Genomic DNA, 15,444 nt, shown 5'->3' on the forward strand with positions numbered 1-15,444 from the left:
GCCGCCCAGCCAGGGCTAGGCCAATTTAAATATATATATATTGAACAGAGGATGAAGTACAGATGGGGTTTTGTCTATTTTTAAACATTTTAAGAAAATTAGCTGATGCTCCTAATAAAAGCATAAGCCTAATGAAACATCAAAAAACATTTTCCAATCATCCTTGGTCTGTCCTTAGATCACTCTCTGATTCAGAATTCTGAAAAAATAAGAATCTCCAGATTTTGAAATAATTACCAACCAAAAATGATTTCTGACCCGGCAGGCGTGGCTCAGAGATTGAGCATCGACCTATGAACCAAGAAGTCGCAGTTCGATTCCCAGTCAGGGGACATGCCCAGGTTGTGCGCTCGATCCCTGCTGTGGGGTGTTCAGGAGACAGCTAATCCATGATTCTCTATCATCATTGATGTTTCTCTCTCTCTCCCTCGCTCTCTCCCTTCCTCTCTGAAATTATAGTATTATTGATTTCTCACCATCTTTTAGCTAAACCTTCTTGGGTGGCCTTCAGAGTGGAACAGAATAAACATCAGAAGGTGAGTATTTCCCAAATCCTGTTGAAAAGAAAATCTTCCTCCTGGATGCAAATGCAGGGAAGAGGAGAAAAAATCAGAGTGCATCCTAGAAACTGCCACCTTTCTTTCCTGACCTCTTCAACAAAATGCCCAATATCATCTCAGTCGTTAATAACATCAGCTACAATAGTAGCTGCCACGGGTTTTATCTTCACAATGCTTCAGACTCTAAGAATTCTACGTGAATAAACTCACTTAAACCTTACCACAACCCTATGAGGTAGGTACTATAACTATCACCGTTTCTGATGAGGAAACTGAGGTTTCAGACATATACAAGTGTTTGATTATATGTCTGAGATCACAGTATTGGTGGGCATGCACTCTAATCCATAGCTTCATCTCTAAACCACTTACAAGCTCATTAAAATTTCCATACTTTTATGCAGTTTCCACTGTCTTATCCATACATGATTACATCTTTCACTGACTGATGATTCCAAACACTATGCTGCCGTGAGAGATGCACTAAGACTTCCGACTCGCGGAAGCTTACTGACATATAGGCAGTTTGCACGGTGCATGGTCCCCCATGAAGAAGGACATAGGAACCCCAGCATCAGAGCCTCCTGGTCAAATAAAAGAAAGCATCTCTCAACTCTGGGGAGCTTCAGGTTTGACAATTGAGAAACAATAAATAAAGTGACTTAAGAACTTCATAGAGATGACACACTATTCAATAGAAGCTCATCCATCTGGAACTGGTTTTGAATGCTCATTCCAGTAAGAAGCATGGCTTCTTTCTCTGAGCTCTAATTAGGCCAGTGTCATCTTGTTTGAATCATTTGCTCCGCCTGCCTACGTCTGCATTGTGAGCTCTTTGGTTCACAGCAGATTTTTCTCTTCCAGAAGTCCCAGGCCCAGCTCAGGGTCCCTGAGGGCCCCTGAATGTTGGCTGAAAGAGTGCTTTAAAATTTACAAATTAAACTAGAATAGGGTCAAAAAATAATGAAGATAATTTACATGTGATTTCAAATACAGAGATGACTGAGAGGTACATTGATAGCAGGACTGTAATTTGACATTCACACTGTATCAAAGAGCTCACAGAACACTTTGGTGAACACCGTTATATGTCATGTTCATTATAACATTAAGAATTAGCATGTTATAGGTCAGGAAAAATGAAGAGAACTAGCTAGTAGCACAAACTTATTCAAACAGAATTGGTGGGAACAAACTACTCTAATTACAAATATTCTTTCCGTGATATAGTAATTTGCACATCCTATATAATATGCTAAGTGTCCAGTCGCCCGTTCAACCAATCAAAGCATAATATGATGATGACATGCTAATGCCACTAACTGCTAGCTATGATGTGCACTGACCACCAAGGGGCAGACAGTCAACCAGTAGACCAGTTGCTATGACGTACACTGATCACCAGGAGGAAGACGCTCTGACCTATAGGTTAGCTTGCTGCTGGGGTCCAGCTGATCAGGACTGAGCGAGATGGCCGGACACACCCTGGAGTCCTCCTGCGGTTCCTCCCCAGCTGGCCAACCTCCCGCGTCCCTCCCCAGCCCCGATCGTGCCCCAGTGGGGTCCCTCAGCCTAGCCTGTGCCCTCTCGCAATCCAGGACCTCTCGGGGAATGTCGGAGAGCCAGTTTTGGCCTGATCCCACAGGCCAGGATGAGGGACCCCGCTGGTGCATGAATTCGTGCACTGGGTCTCTAGTTTTAGCATCATTTTCCTTATTTTCATGATAGGTTTCTGCCAGCCATTTCTTTTGAAAAATATATGTTTTTATTGATTTTAGAGAGAAAGAGGAAGGGAGAGGGAGAGAAGCATCAGTGAGAGAGAAAAACATGGATAGGTTGCCTCCTACACAGACCCCCACCTGGGATCTAACCCGTAACTAGGACATGTACCATGACCGGGAATGGAACCGGCAACCCTTCAGTTCAACCAACTGAGCTACACCAGCCAGGGCTCTGCCAACTATTTTTCTTTCTTTCTTTTTTATTCTTAATCCTCACCCAAGGATATTTTCTCATTGATTTTTAGGGAGAATAGAAGAGAGAGGGAGAGACGGAGAGAAATATCAATGTGAGAGACACATTGATTGGTTGCCTCCTGCATAAGTCCAGACCAGGGCATGGGCCAGGGAGGAGGATCCTGCAACCAAGTCACTGGCCCTTGATTGGAATAGAACTAAGGACCCTTCAATCCGCAGGCTGACACTCTATCAACTGATCTACACTGGTTAGGGCCCAACTATGACTTATTTTCTTACCAGTATCTTTCACTCTCACTGTTCTATAAAAAAAAAAAAAAAGATCCTTAAGGCGTGGGTTCTAGTCTTCAATTCACAACCCACATTGGCCATTTCTTTTTCCTCTAATATTCATACTTCCCGGGTATTTCAGAGTTGTTGAAGTGTTCATTGAAGTCATGTATGTGAAAATATATCATAAACCCTACATAATTAAATAAATGCATGTTACCTTTTAATATGGGACTTCCACATTGAAGGCAAAGTCCAGGACGTCATTAAGTAATGAGTCTACTTTGAAGGAATTGTCAGGAACAGCAAATTTGTTGACCACAAGTGGCTCAGAGCAGACTCAGAAACCAGTGCCCCATCCTGGAGAAGCAAGTCCCTCTGGACAGCACCCTAGATCGAAATTGGGTAAGTTACATAATTTGGAGATTTCAGTTCCACTAATTCTTCTAGAAAGGCTAATCAGTGTAGCCTAGGTATGTGGGGTGGACTTTGCATAGGCCTGGATTTGAAACTGGAGTTAGCACTGAAGCTTTGAGCTAATCTTACCAACTCTCTGAGCTCCTGAATGCTAATGTGTAAAGTGAACATAAGGAAACATGGGCCACATATTGTTTGATAGCATTAAATTAAACCTTAAACAATTGACACATGCAAGTTGTCCAATAAATCCATCTGTGATAATAGCAACCATATTCTCTTGGTGTTGTGTGCCCAGGTCTTTACTCAGTGCCTAACGCATAATGTTCCCTCAATACATACTTTATGAATGACCAAAGCTTGGGAGGTTGAACCTCAGAATGGGATCATCTAGAAACTAAAATTGAATCAGCCACCAATAGTCAGTGTGGAGTGCTAGTCTTTTAGTTAATGGAGGAAAATACCACATACTATAATAGAACAGGCAATCATTTCATGGTAGGACATTGTGTGTTTTCTGATAAGATAGGTACTAATGTTCCAGACCTCATCCCCTCAGTCACCTGCCCTTCTCCCATCTAGATCTCAGGAGAAAGGAGATCGAAGTGAAGATGTATAGCCTACGAGAGAGGAAGTGTTGTGTCTACCAAGAGGTCAGCGAGCCCCAGGACGATGACTACCTATGTAAGCTCACCCTCACCAAGGAGCATGTTATGTCTTGATGCAAGAATTTCACTTGGTCTTTGGGTGCCCAAATCATTCCCTTCCTCTCGTGACCGGGAGTACAGGATTGAGGCTCACTGATGTGAGCTCTTTCCGAAGCTCTTCATGTCCAGGAACATGCACTGCACCCTCCCTCTTCCCTGTTGCTCTTGCCTCCAGATTGTGAGAAGTGTCAGAACTTCTTCATTGACAGCTGTGCTGTGCATGGGCCTCCTACGTTTGTAAAAGACAGTGCCGCGGACAAGGGGCATGCCAACCGCTCAGCCCTCACTCTGCCCCCTGGGTTGAGAATCGGACCATCAGGCATCCCTGAGGCTGGGCTTGGAGTGTGGAATGAGGAATGTGATCTGCCCGAGGGCCTGCACTTTGGCCCTTATGAGGGTCAGATCACAGAAGATGAAGCCACAGCCAACAGCGGCTACTCCTGGCTGGTGAGAACTTTACCTCTTCCCTATCCTCTGGCTTCCCCATCCCTCCTGTGGCTTGGGGGGCCCCCACCTTCTACATGCTAGGACATGGATGGGGACCATATGGTTAGTTAGCTCTGTGTACTGGGCGGACTTTGAATGAACATGGAGCTCCTCTCTAAGGATCAGAGGGTAAATGGGAGCAAAGTGGTACAGACTCCTCCCTTGGGGGCTCCTGCTTAGTGGACAAATCAATTCCGACGTGTAGATGATGAGTAAGAAAAATATCCTGTGATCACCATTGGCAGTTGAATCACCATGCAGGCTGAAAGAGATTTGATGACAGTAGAATAAAGTAATTCTTCTATTATATACACACAACCACACACACACACACACACACACACACACACACACACACACACACACACACACACGGCCTTTAACTTCTTTTCCTGAAATGCAGATCACCAAAGGGAGAAACTGCTATGAGTATGTGGATGGAAAGGATACATCTCAGGCCAACTGGATGAGGTAAGGTCACTAGGCTTCTGGGTGCTAAAGAGGATACTCATGCCTCACAACCCACATGTCTGTCCTTCCCATCATGCCTCCCTAATGGTCTCCCTCAGTTCTCTGTACCCCTTTTTTCTCCATACAGTGATCTTTAACATCTAGAGACATTTAGGAAAAAAGGATGTAAAAGTATAGCATTTGACCTCAAAATAGAAGTCTCTAGTTTGGGCTCTGACTGGGAAAACCTTGAGGACCCTGTATTACTCTGTGATTTATCTAATGGACATTAGTTAAACACCTACTATGTTCCAGTTTAGAGGAAGGAATTCATTACTTACACAGATTACACAATCCATGACCCTAGGGAGGACTTACTGCAGACGGACATGAAACATTTTATTTCATAAACATTTAACTCTATTTTTCCTATTTTTCAAGAAGTGCCCAGTGCCCAGGTAGCCTTGAACCAAGGATAGTCTAAACCTGTGAGGGCAGCACATCATCCCAGACTCAGTTCTAACTACAACTGGGTGTTGGAGCCTGCAGAGTAATAGTGCTCATGGCCCTTTCCTGAGGGGCTCTCTTGTGTCAGGGGAGACAGATTATGAATAAACTACTATTGTTCTGTGTTATTTTTCTAAGACAGAGAGACCTCCACGTTTCTGTGGGAACCTGGGGGAGGCAACTGAATGATGCCTTCAATAAAGTGTGGGGAGACTCGACAAAGGCCTCTGAAGAGAAGGTAGACTTGGACTGAGTGTTGAATGATGTGAGTCCTAGATCAAGCCCCGAGTTCTGTGGTGTAACACAGAACCTGACTTACAGCTTAGAGAAGCTAGAGGTCACCAGGTTTGATGGGGAAGTCTGGAATGAGGCTTTGGAAATGGCATTAGGCAGGATGAGCACTGTGAGCAGGACTTAGAGACAGGAATTCACATGACATTGTGACAGAGGCTTGGACATTGAACAGAAGTTTCCCCAGGAGCATGGGTGTGGGTGCAATCAGTGCTGAGGGCCTTAAGCGTCAGTGAGGAGCTGGACACGAATATGACAGGTAGTGGAAACTCATCGCCTCTGGTTTTCTTTCCTTTCATCTGCCTCAACGCCAGGTATGTGAACTGCGCCCGGGATGACCAAGAATAGAACCTGGTGGCCTTTCAATATCACAGGCAGATTTTCTACCGAACCTGCCGGGTCGTGAGGACGGGCTGTGAGCTGCTGGTCTGGTATGGAGAAGAGTATGGCCAAAAGCTGGGCATCAAGTGGGGCAGCAAGTGGAAGACAGAGCTTGTGGCCGGGAGAGGTGGGCACCACTCTTCTTCAACATGGAAAGAAAGAATTCTTAGAAGTTTTCATGCTCCAACTCTCAAGTAGAGTAAACTCCACTCTAGAGTCAGCAAAGCTTCAAATCAGATGCTTCAGAAATTGATGGCTCATCACATAGGTTTTTGATACTTAGGAACAATTTTAATATTTTTATTTTTGTTCTAATTTTTAAAAATATGCTTTTATTGGTTTTAGAGACAGAAATGAAGGGAGAGGGAGAGAAATATCAATCTGCTGCCTCCTGCATTATCCCTACTGGGGATCAAGTCCACCACCCAGACATGTGCCCTGACCAGGAATCAAACTGGCTACCTCTGGGTGAACGGGACAATGATCAACGAACTGAGCCACACTGGCCAGGGGCTTTTTTTGTTCCATTTTAAAAAATACTTCATGCACAAAATACACAGCGTCATATAGTGCTGAAAGGGTTAGAGGCAAAACAAATAATAATAAAAAAAAAAGGTTTCAGGCACTTAACCAGCTCTCTCATCAAGGTGGTTGTTTGTGGGTTGTTGTTTTTGTTTTCTAACACTTTAGCTGTTTCTTCTTCATTTACTGCATATTTCTAAATGAAATGTGTGTGTTAACATGCATTCATTCATTATTTTGTGACTTGCCATGTGAATTCCTACGCGGTGCCACGCAGGGTTCTGGGAGCTGGAAATACAGATGAACACGATGATCAGAATCACTGCTCCTGAGCAGCTGGCTGGTGAAGGAGGGAAGCCCTGGCAGACCTATGTGCATGTGCTTAATATTACATAGTGGTTAGTGCTTTAGAGAAAACGGGACCAGGACAAGTGACTAGGGATCAGTGTGAGGGGAAGGTGGGTGTGTCGGATTGCAAAGGTCAAGGGAAGGCTTTCTCAGGAGACAACAATTACAACAGTTGTGTCACAAGGTCCCAGGCAGAGGGAGTGGCTGGTGCAGGGAAGGGAAGAGGTGGGGTGTTGAGCTGGCTGAGGGCTTCTCCCGTCTCAGTCTCAGTACGGAGGGTAAGAACAAAGGTTGGACAGATGCCTAGCAGCCTGGAAATACAGTGCCTATGATCCAAGCTGAGATACTGGGGACTTTCTTGAGTGAGACGGGACAATTGAGCAGTTTTCAGCTGCAGAGTGGCATGTTCTAAAACTATGCTTTGTTAAATTTTTTGGAAAATAAATTTCAGTGGGGAATCCCCTCTGAGATTATTTCAACTCCAAGTGAGAGAGGAAGGCAGACTGGCTGGAGAGGGACGGGAGTCAGGAGTGTAAGAAGCAGGTTGGGGAAATATTTTTGTTGTTGTTGTTAATCCTCACCCAAGGATATTTTTCCACTGATTATTTTTTGAGAGAGAGTAGAAGGGGGAGAGACAGAGAGAGAAACATCAATAGCTTGTCTCCCAGGGACACCCCAACCAGGGCTGGGGATTGAGCTTGCAACCAAGGGACGTGCCCTTGACTAGAATCGAACCCAGGAGCCTGGAGTCCCCAAGGTGACACTCTATCTACTGAGCCAAACTGGCTAGGGCATGGTTGGGGAGATATTTTGAAACAGGACTTTGTAGTGTATTTGAAATAGGCTAACACTGAAAGAAATCAAGTAGGAATACTGTGTGATGAAAGACATATTTCCATTTTATGATTTGTGGAAAACTGAGAGAGCAGCAATTGCTAGTTGGGGCCTATTGTTCCTCTATTTTTAAACATTTTTATTGATTTGAGAGAGAGGAAGGGAAATGAAGAGAGAGATAGAAATATCAGCATGGATCAGCTGCCTCCTGCTGGGATAGAGCACAAAACCTGGGCATGTGCCCTGACCAGGAATCAAACTGGTGACGACCTGGTTCATGGGTTGATGCTCAACCACTGAGGTACCTGGCCAGGCCTGTGGTTTTTCTCTTTAACATGACTTAGAAGATACATGTATATGGAAAGGTCACGATAGTCAAACCCATATAAGGAGTCAAATGGCTTCTGATGGTCCTTGATCTGTAAGACCTTTTTTCTTTTCAATCCTTACCCAAGGATATTTTTTCCATTGATTTTTATAGAGAGTGAAAGACAGAGGGAAAGACAGAGAGAAATATCCATGTGAGAGGAACACATCGATTTGTTGCCTCCTGCACAATCCCAGACCAGGTCCGGGCCGGGGAGCAGCCTGCAACCAAGGCACATGCCCTTGATGGGAATCAAACCCACGACCTTTCTGTCCACAGGCTGAGGCTCTATCCACTGATCCACACTGACCAGGGCTGTACAAAAGACTTTTGATATGGGGTCTCTGGATTTCTGAAGAAGAGTAGTGCAGACAAAGAAAAAGAAAAGTAGACTGTGAAGGAACACTCTGTGGGAGGCAGAGCTTGCACTGTCAACACAGTTAGAATGATTCCGGAGACAGGATTTACCAGGAGACAGAGCGTAAGGCACAGGCAGCCTTGCCCACACATGCCCTGACCAAAACTTTCTCTTTCAGCAGAACCAAAGCCAGAGATCCACACATGTCCCTCCTGCTCTGTGGCCTTCTCCAGTCAGACATTCCTCAGCCAACATGTGAAACGCAATCACCCCTCTGAGATTCTGCCAGCAGCACCTGCAGGAAAACACCTCCAGTCAGAGGAACCCGGCCCAGAGCATCAAAATCAACAGCAGCAGCAACATCCTGGTCCACATGGGTGGAATGACAAAGCTGAAGGTCAAGAGGTCAAAGGAACGTCCAAACCTTTGCTTAAAAGGATCAGGCACATGAGAACTTCACGGGACTCTTTCAAGCCTCCCAACAGACAAACAGGGAGCTCCAGTGAGCGTGAGAGAATAATGGAGGAAGAGCCCAGCACAGGCCAGGACGTGAATCCAAAGAACACAGGCAAATTATCTGTGGGAGTAAGAATGTCAAAAATTGTAACAATCAATCATGGAGGGTGTGGGCAAGGCTTCAATGATAAGTCACATATCGACACACACCAGAGGACACACTCAGGGAAAAAGCCATATGTGTGCAGGGAGTGTGAGAAAGGCTTTACACGGAAGTAACATCTCATCAGACACCAGAGGACACACTCAGGGTAGAAGCCATATGTGTGCAGGAAGTGTGGGCGAGGCTTTACAGATAAGTCAATCTCATCAAACACCAGAGAACACACTCAGGGGAGAAGCCCTATGTGTGCAGGGAGTGTGGGCGAGGCTTTACACAGAAGTCATCTATCATCACACACCAGAGGACACACTCAGGGGAGAAGCCCTATGTGTGCAGGGAGTGTGGGAGAAGCTTTACAGATAAGTCAACTCTAATCATATACCAGAGGACACACTCAGGAGAGAAGCCCTATGTGTGTAGGGAGTGTGGGGGAGGCTTTAGAGATAAGTCAAGTCTCATCAAACACCAGAGAACACACTCAGGGGAGAAGCCCTATGTTTGCAGGGAGTGTGGGCAAGGCTTTACACAGAAGTCCAATCTCATGAGACACCAGACGACACACTCATGGGAGAAGCCCGGTCTTTGCAGGGAGGATGCATCATGAGCCCTAAATTGCACCTCAGCAGCCATAGGGCAAGTGTAGGCACCGCATACCTCATACCCCAGCTCTGAGGGGGCTTTAGAGGAAGCCTGCTGGCCCCTTTCCCTCCCCAAGAGTGTAATTAGTACAGAAGTATCTGGTCAAACAAATCCTCCACTTTCAAAAGGAGAGGCTATAGACAAACAGTTCCGTAAGTGCTATGTGGATGTCAACACGAATGTCCCTCATGGTGTTTTTGGCCTAGTTTTAATAAAGTTTGTGTCCAGACTAACCTGAAGCCTACGTGCCTCATCCCCCTCATCACTGAAAGCAGAGTTCCAGGAGGGCCTCAAAGAACCCTCAGCCACAGACCTGAACCCGGGAAGGCGGAATCTGGCGTCAGTCCAGTGAGGTTCCCGCCAGGGAGAGGGATTGAGGCACACTCACCAGGAACATGAATAGGACCCCACCAACCCCTTGGCTTCTCCTGGCTCCTCCCCTGATTCCTTAGACCTCTGTAGCCTCAGAGGTGAAAGCCAGAGAGGGTGTGTGCAGGTGTGTTTGTGCATGTGTGTGTACATGTGTGTGTGTGCGCGTGTCTGTGTGTGTGTGTGCCCGTGTGCCTGTGCACACACCTGTGCTGCCTCAGTCTGGGCACTGGTCGCCCTGTTCTTGCTGCCTCTGTAGCATTGGCATCTTGCCTGGGGCATAGCATGTCGGCACCAGGTCTGTCAACAAGGTTTTGAGTCTCAGCTTTTCCCTCAAAACTGTGTGTCCTAAGGCAAGACCCCCAAAGTCTCTGTGCCTCTTTCCAAGCTATAAAGCGGGAGGGTGACCCAGGCTTTGGAGTGTCATTCAGAGTGGGGTCAGCACCGGTGGTTAAAACACGCAACTCTCTGTGAACAGCGTCTGCCAGGCCTTGAGGTGGACAAGGGAGGCAGAGGGAGTGGGGCCCAGGAGCCAGTTTAGAGCTCAAGCAGCCCCACTGCTCTGCGTGGACTCGGCTGCCTGTGCAGGAGTCGTGGGGTCAGGCATGCTCCTCCCCCCGGCCACCCCCTCCCACTGAGCCTTGGCAGGACAAGAGTGACCTTGGTTTCTAAGAGTGACCAGGACAAAGGCCCTCACAACCCTGCTGAGAGCTGCTGGGTGCACCTCACCTCACAGTGTGTGCGACGCCCACCTCGCAACAGCTCCTGGTGCCTGGCCTTGTACCTGGGTCTGCGGGTCTCACCGTCCCCGGACCCGTCTGAAATCCTTACCTGCACATTTCTTATGGGGAGTCATGGGACATGGACACGCGTGAGAAGAGCAGGCAGGCCGTGTCGGTCATTCCTGGCCACCGGTTCACAGGTAATGTCCACTGAGGCCAGGAGCACCGACCCTCATGTGCCTATGGGTGGGAGTCCAGCGAGGCTCCAGGGAATAGGTAAGCGTCTGCCTGGGGAGGCGATGGGGCCCCAGCAACCAGAGGCCCTGCTTTTCTTACAACAGAGCGGACGTCCATGCAGGGAGCAGGCACACGCGGTGAGGGCCCGTCACCCCTCAGCCCGAGGGACCTAGCATCGCACCTGTTTCTGGAGGAGAGCTCCTGAAGGGGGTACCCAAACCCACGACCTGGGACCATGACCTTCCCTCTCCCGCCCGGCTGGCGTGGCTCAGCGCTTGAGCATCAACCTATGAACCAGGAGGTCAGGGTTCAATTCCTGGTCAGGGCACATGCTCGGGTTGTGGGCTTGATCCCCAGTGTGGGGCCTGCAAGAGGCAGCAGATCCATGATTCTCTGTCATCATGGATGTTTCTCTCTCTCTCTCTCTTTCTCTCTCTCTATTTCTCTCTCTCTCTCTCTCTCTCTCTCTCTCTCTCTCTCTCTCTCTCTCTCTCTCTCTCCACCCCCCCTTCTTCTCCCTTTCTATCTGAAATCAATAAAAAATATATTTTAAAAAATGATGGCATTTCTATGTGAAGAATGGAAACCTCATTCCTTACAATGACTGAGGGCTTGGGTTGGTGACCTGAAACTCTCAGAAGCAACCATTGAGCCACACCTTCATACTCATGTTTTCCCACATTAACCCAATCCTGAAACACCTCAGGACCAGGAGAAATCTGCCAGTTGGGATATTGTTTTCTGTGGGTCTCAGCGGACTCTGGAGGAGCCAGCCCACAGTCATGGAGCTGTTGACACCCAAGCAGGGGCCCTGTGCACATTGGAAGGTGGGCTCTCTCGCTCAGGTCAGGAGGGGCAAACCCCCACCCCAGCATCGCATTGAAACACCACACATTTCGAGTGGCTCAGCACCTCCGGTGAGTATCTCTCAGGGGGTGAAGGAAAGCTTTGCACAATCAAGTCCTCTTTCACATTAAAAATGTTGGTGTCCCTGTGCCCAAACCTCCACATACAGGAAGGTTCTGGTTTGACTAGTCACGCCTTGATTTGTTGAATACATCTTTCCCAGGTTGCAAGGATTAGCCTTTAACTTCATGCCCAGCTTTTTCTACCATTTGTTTCCATGTCCAGTGTGACACATCTCACTTCCTTTGGAAGGAAATGGAAAATTCTCCAGGATGCGATGCTCCGCTGTTTGGGTGTAGATGTGCACACACGTTTTAAACTGAGATACTGTGAACATTCATGAACTGGAATGCTCACGATGACTAGGAAAGACAAGTGGTGGGTGTTTTCGGTAAAATCTGATACCTATTGGGAGGAGGATAGGAGCAGATTTGACAGTTTCCAGTTTTATTTTAAATCTGTTGTTCTTGATCTGACACACAGAGGGACAGGGAGACAAAGAGAAACAATCAGGTGATGGGGGTGGCCTTACCAGGAATCAAGGGCACTTCTTGGTTCATAGGTCAGCACTCACTCATTGAGCCTCGCTTGCTGGGCTGTGTGTTGCTATTTGGATGACCTCTTTCTACAAAGACAATGCGGCCCTGGCTGGGTAGATTACATGCCAGGGGGATGAGAGCCTTTACCTTGCTGGTGTTCTCATGCTGCTTGGAGCATCAGGCCTGTTTCCATCATCACAGCAGGTGGGAGCTGTGGCATCAGTACAAGCCTACTTCTACCTTCTGCCTATAGGTTCATAACAGAATGAAGGGAAAACCATGAAGGTTGTCTCAACAAGGGGACCAGTCATTTAGCAAACATTCTGCTTTGGTGACAACACATGACCGCCAACAGTTCCTTGGGCAGCGATACACAGTAATACTTACCAAGTTTCTAAACATTTGCCAAGTAAAACATTCACTCTTACAAAGTTTTTTTTTAATATTTTATTGGTTTTTTACAGAGAGGAAGGGAGAGGGATAGAGAGGTAGAAACATCGGTGAGAGAGAAACATCAATCAGCTGTCTCCTGCACACTCCCTACTGGGGATGTGCCCGCAACCAAGGTACATGCCCTTGTCCGGAATCGAACCTGGGACCCTTCAGTCCGCAGGCCGACGCTCTATCCACTGAGCCAAACCGGTTAGGGCCACTCTTACAAAGTTTTTAACATGCTCACTTAATTACACTTAGGAAGGCAACTTTGTACGGGAAATGTCGTTTTCTAAAATAAAATGTATGTATAATACAAATGTAGAATACATCACACAGATGACTGCTTGGCTCGGATTTATTTTTCATACATACAATAACTATATAGAATAAGTTTGAGATCACTTTTCAAACAACTGATGTGTGAATGGATGTCCAGAGAGGTCTTGGGTCTTGGGCAGAGTCACCATGAAGTAGGTGCTGTCTGTGGAAATGGAATCCAGGGTTCTGGAGTCAAAAACCTCTGAGAAGGTACATCTGGGAGGATAAGAGGAACCAGCACAGTGGTCACAGGTTCCCGGATGTCACCTCTCCAGGCCACTGCGTCCTCGATTATCTGTGTGTCCCTCGGTCTCTGTGTCCCTCGGCCTATGTGTCCCTCAGTCTGTGTGTCCCTCAGCCTGTATGTCCCTTGGTCACTGACACCGGGTGAGTCTGCTCCCATCTTCTCAGTGTGGGGGACTCTGGGAGCAGCGACACAACGCAGTAGAGGGGAGCACGTGCAGGACCCTCCTCTGTCCATTCCCCGCCTCCTTCACGCCTCGCTTTCCTCTGCTTGTCCCGGCCTCGCCCCCCCACCCCCAGAGCCTCGCCCCAACGTGGTGGCTTGGGAGACCCTGCAAGGACCGCGCTAGAATGGCCTCGTCGTGTTGTGTCAGGATCTTGCCAGCTGAGAGACACTCATACATTTTATTTTTATCTTATAGACACATTCCTTGGAAAAACATCAGCGGAGCTGAATGCTCTGCTCATCATGGTGCCTTTCTTTAGGGGTATGCTGCTTTTTCACACCCTCCAAAGCTTTTCCTTCTTTGTACGTTTTTCTTGTTTATGTTTTGGTTAATTCTTACCAGAGGATATGTTTTTACAGACAGAGGGAAGGAGGGAGGGAGGGAGGGGATAGAGAAGAAACAAAAAAGCAAACATGAATATGCAAGAGACACATGGATCTTTGGCTCCCACAAGAGCCCAGACCGGGGCAGGCAATGAAGCCTGCATCCCAGGTATGTGCTCTGGACCAGGAATCCCACCAGCGACCCTTCCCTGGGCACCCGAAGGTCTAACTAGTGAACAACACTGGCCAGGACTATTCCTTCTGCTTAGCAGATGAGAGCAAATGTCACTCTTTCTTCTGGCAGAAGGCGGCCAATCTATGATGATCACTCATCATTGATCTTTCTCTCTTCCTTTCTGAACTAGTAGAAATGTATATTTCTAAAAAAAACCACTGTGGCCCTGGCCAGTGTGCCTCAGTGGGGAGAGTGACAACCTATGTATTGAAGGGCCCCTGGTTCGATTCCCGGTCAGGGCACATGTCCGGGTTGCGGGCTGGATCCCCAGTAGGGAGGGTGTGATACAGGAGGCAGCTGATCCATGATTCTCTCTCATCATTGATGTTTCCATCTCTATCCCTTTCCCTTCATCTCTGAAATCAATAAAAATATATTTTTTAAAAAAACACACTGGGTTTCAACACAAAAGTTTAAATTCAAATTTTTTCACGCTACTAACATGTTCCCATAATACCCTGCATCTGGAGGTGCCATCAACAATGACAGCCTCCCTGGTACTGATTGCATCAATAATGGCAGCCTACAGGGGAAGGACTGCCTCAGTAATGCCCGCCTCTAGGCTACATTGATCATTGCAGCCTCCAGAGTACTAGCTGCCTCAGTAATGCCCTACAGAAGCCGCTGAGTCTAGTGGTAATAACACGTTCTTGCGATACCCTTGCGCCTCGCTGTACGGACTGGCTGCTGCAATCATAGCGGCCGCCGGGTTACTGGCTGCCTCAGGAAAGGAGACCTGTCCTGTACTGGCTGCCTTGGTAACGGCGGCCGCCCCAGGACTGACTGCTCCAATCATGGCAGCCTCTAGGTTACGGACTGAATTACTGAACGCACAGCTTCCCCATGTCAGTGCAGCAGCCAAGGCCTCCCTCTGCAGGGCTGGGACAGGAAGGGGTGCAAAAGCCAGACCCGTGACTTCAGTCCATCCGGGGAAGGAATAATTGCACCCTGGACAGCCTCGATGATTTTGTAGGGTTTTCTGTAGGTTTTGTTTGTTTGTGGTTTTTTGGGTAGACTTTTCCATCAAATTCACGGGATATTAGCTAACATTTCAGAACCACGGACAGAAGCATAAGGTGTTATTCTTTGAATGGCCACAAGAGGGACCCAGAGGATCGTTTTCGCAAAGGAATTGGCTGACAGCTTCCTTTAAGGCAG

The 15,444-nt window shown here is 47.4% G+C and overlaps 2 pseudogenes; both read left to right on the forward strand.

Moving 5' to 3' along the window:
• Window positions 1-494: 494 nt before the first annotated feature.
• LOC132225610 (histone-lysine N-methyltransferase PRDM7-like) lies at window positions 495-8,925 on the forward strand (annotated as a pseudogene).
• A 2,037-nt stretch (window positions 8,926-10,962) lies between these two features.
• The window catches only part of LOC132225611 (histone-lysine N-methyltransferase PRDM7-like), a 30,178-nt pseudogene continuing 25,696 nt past the window's right edge, over window positions 10,963-15,444 (forward strand).

Source organism: Myotis daubentonii, chromosome Y, assembly GCF_963259705.1.
Source record: "Myotis daubentonii chromosome Y, mMyoDau2.1, whole genome shotgun sequence".
In the NCBI taxonomy this organism is placed as follows: domain Eukaryota; kingdom Metazoa; phylum Chordata; class Mammalia; order Chiroptera; family Vespertilionidae; genus Myotis; species Myotis daubentonii.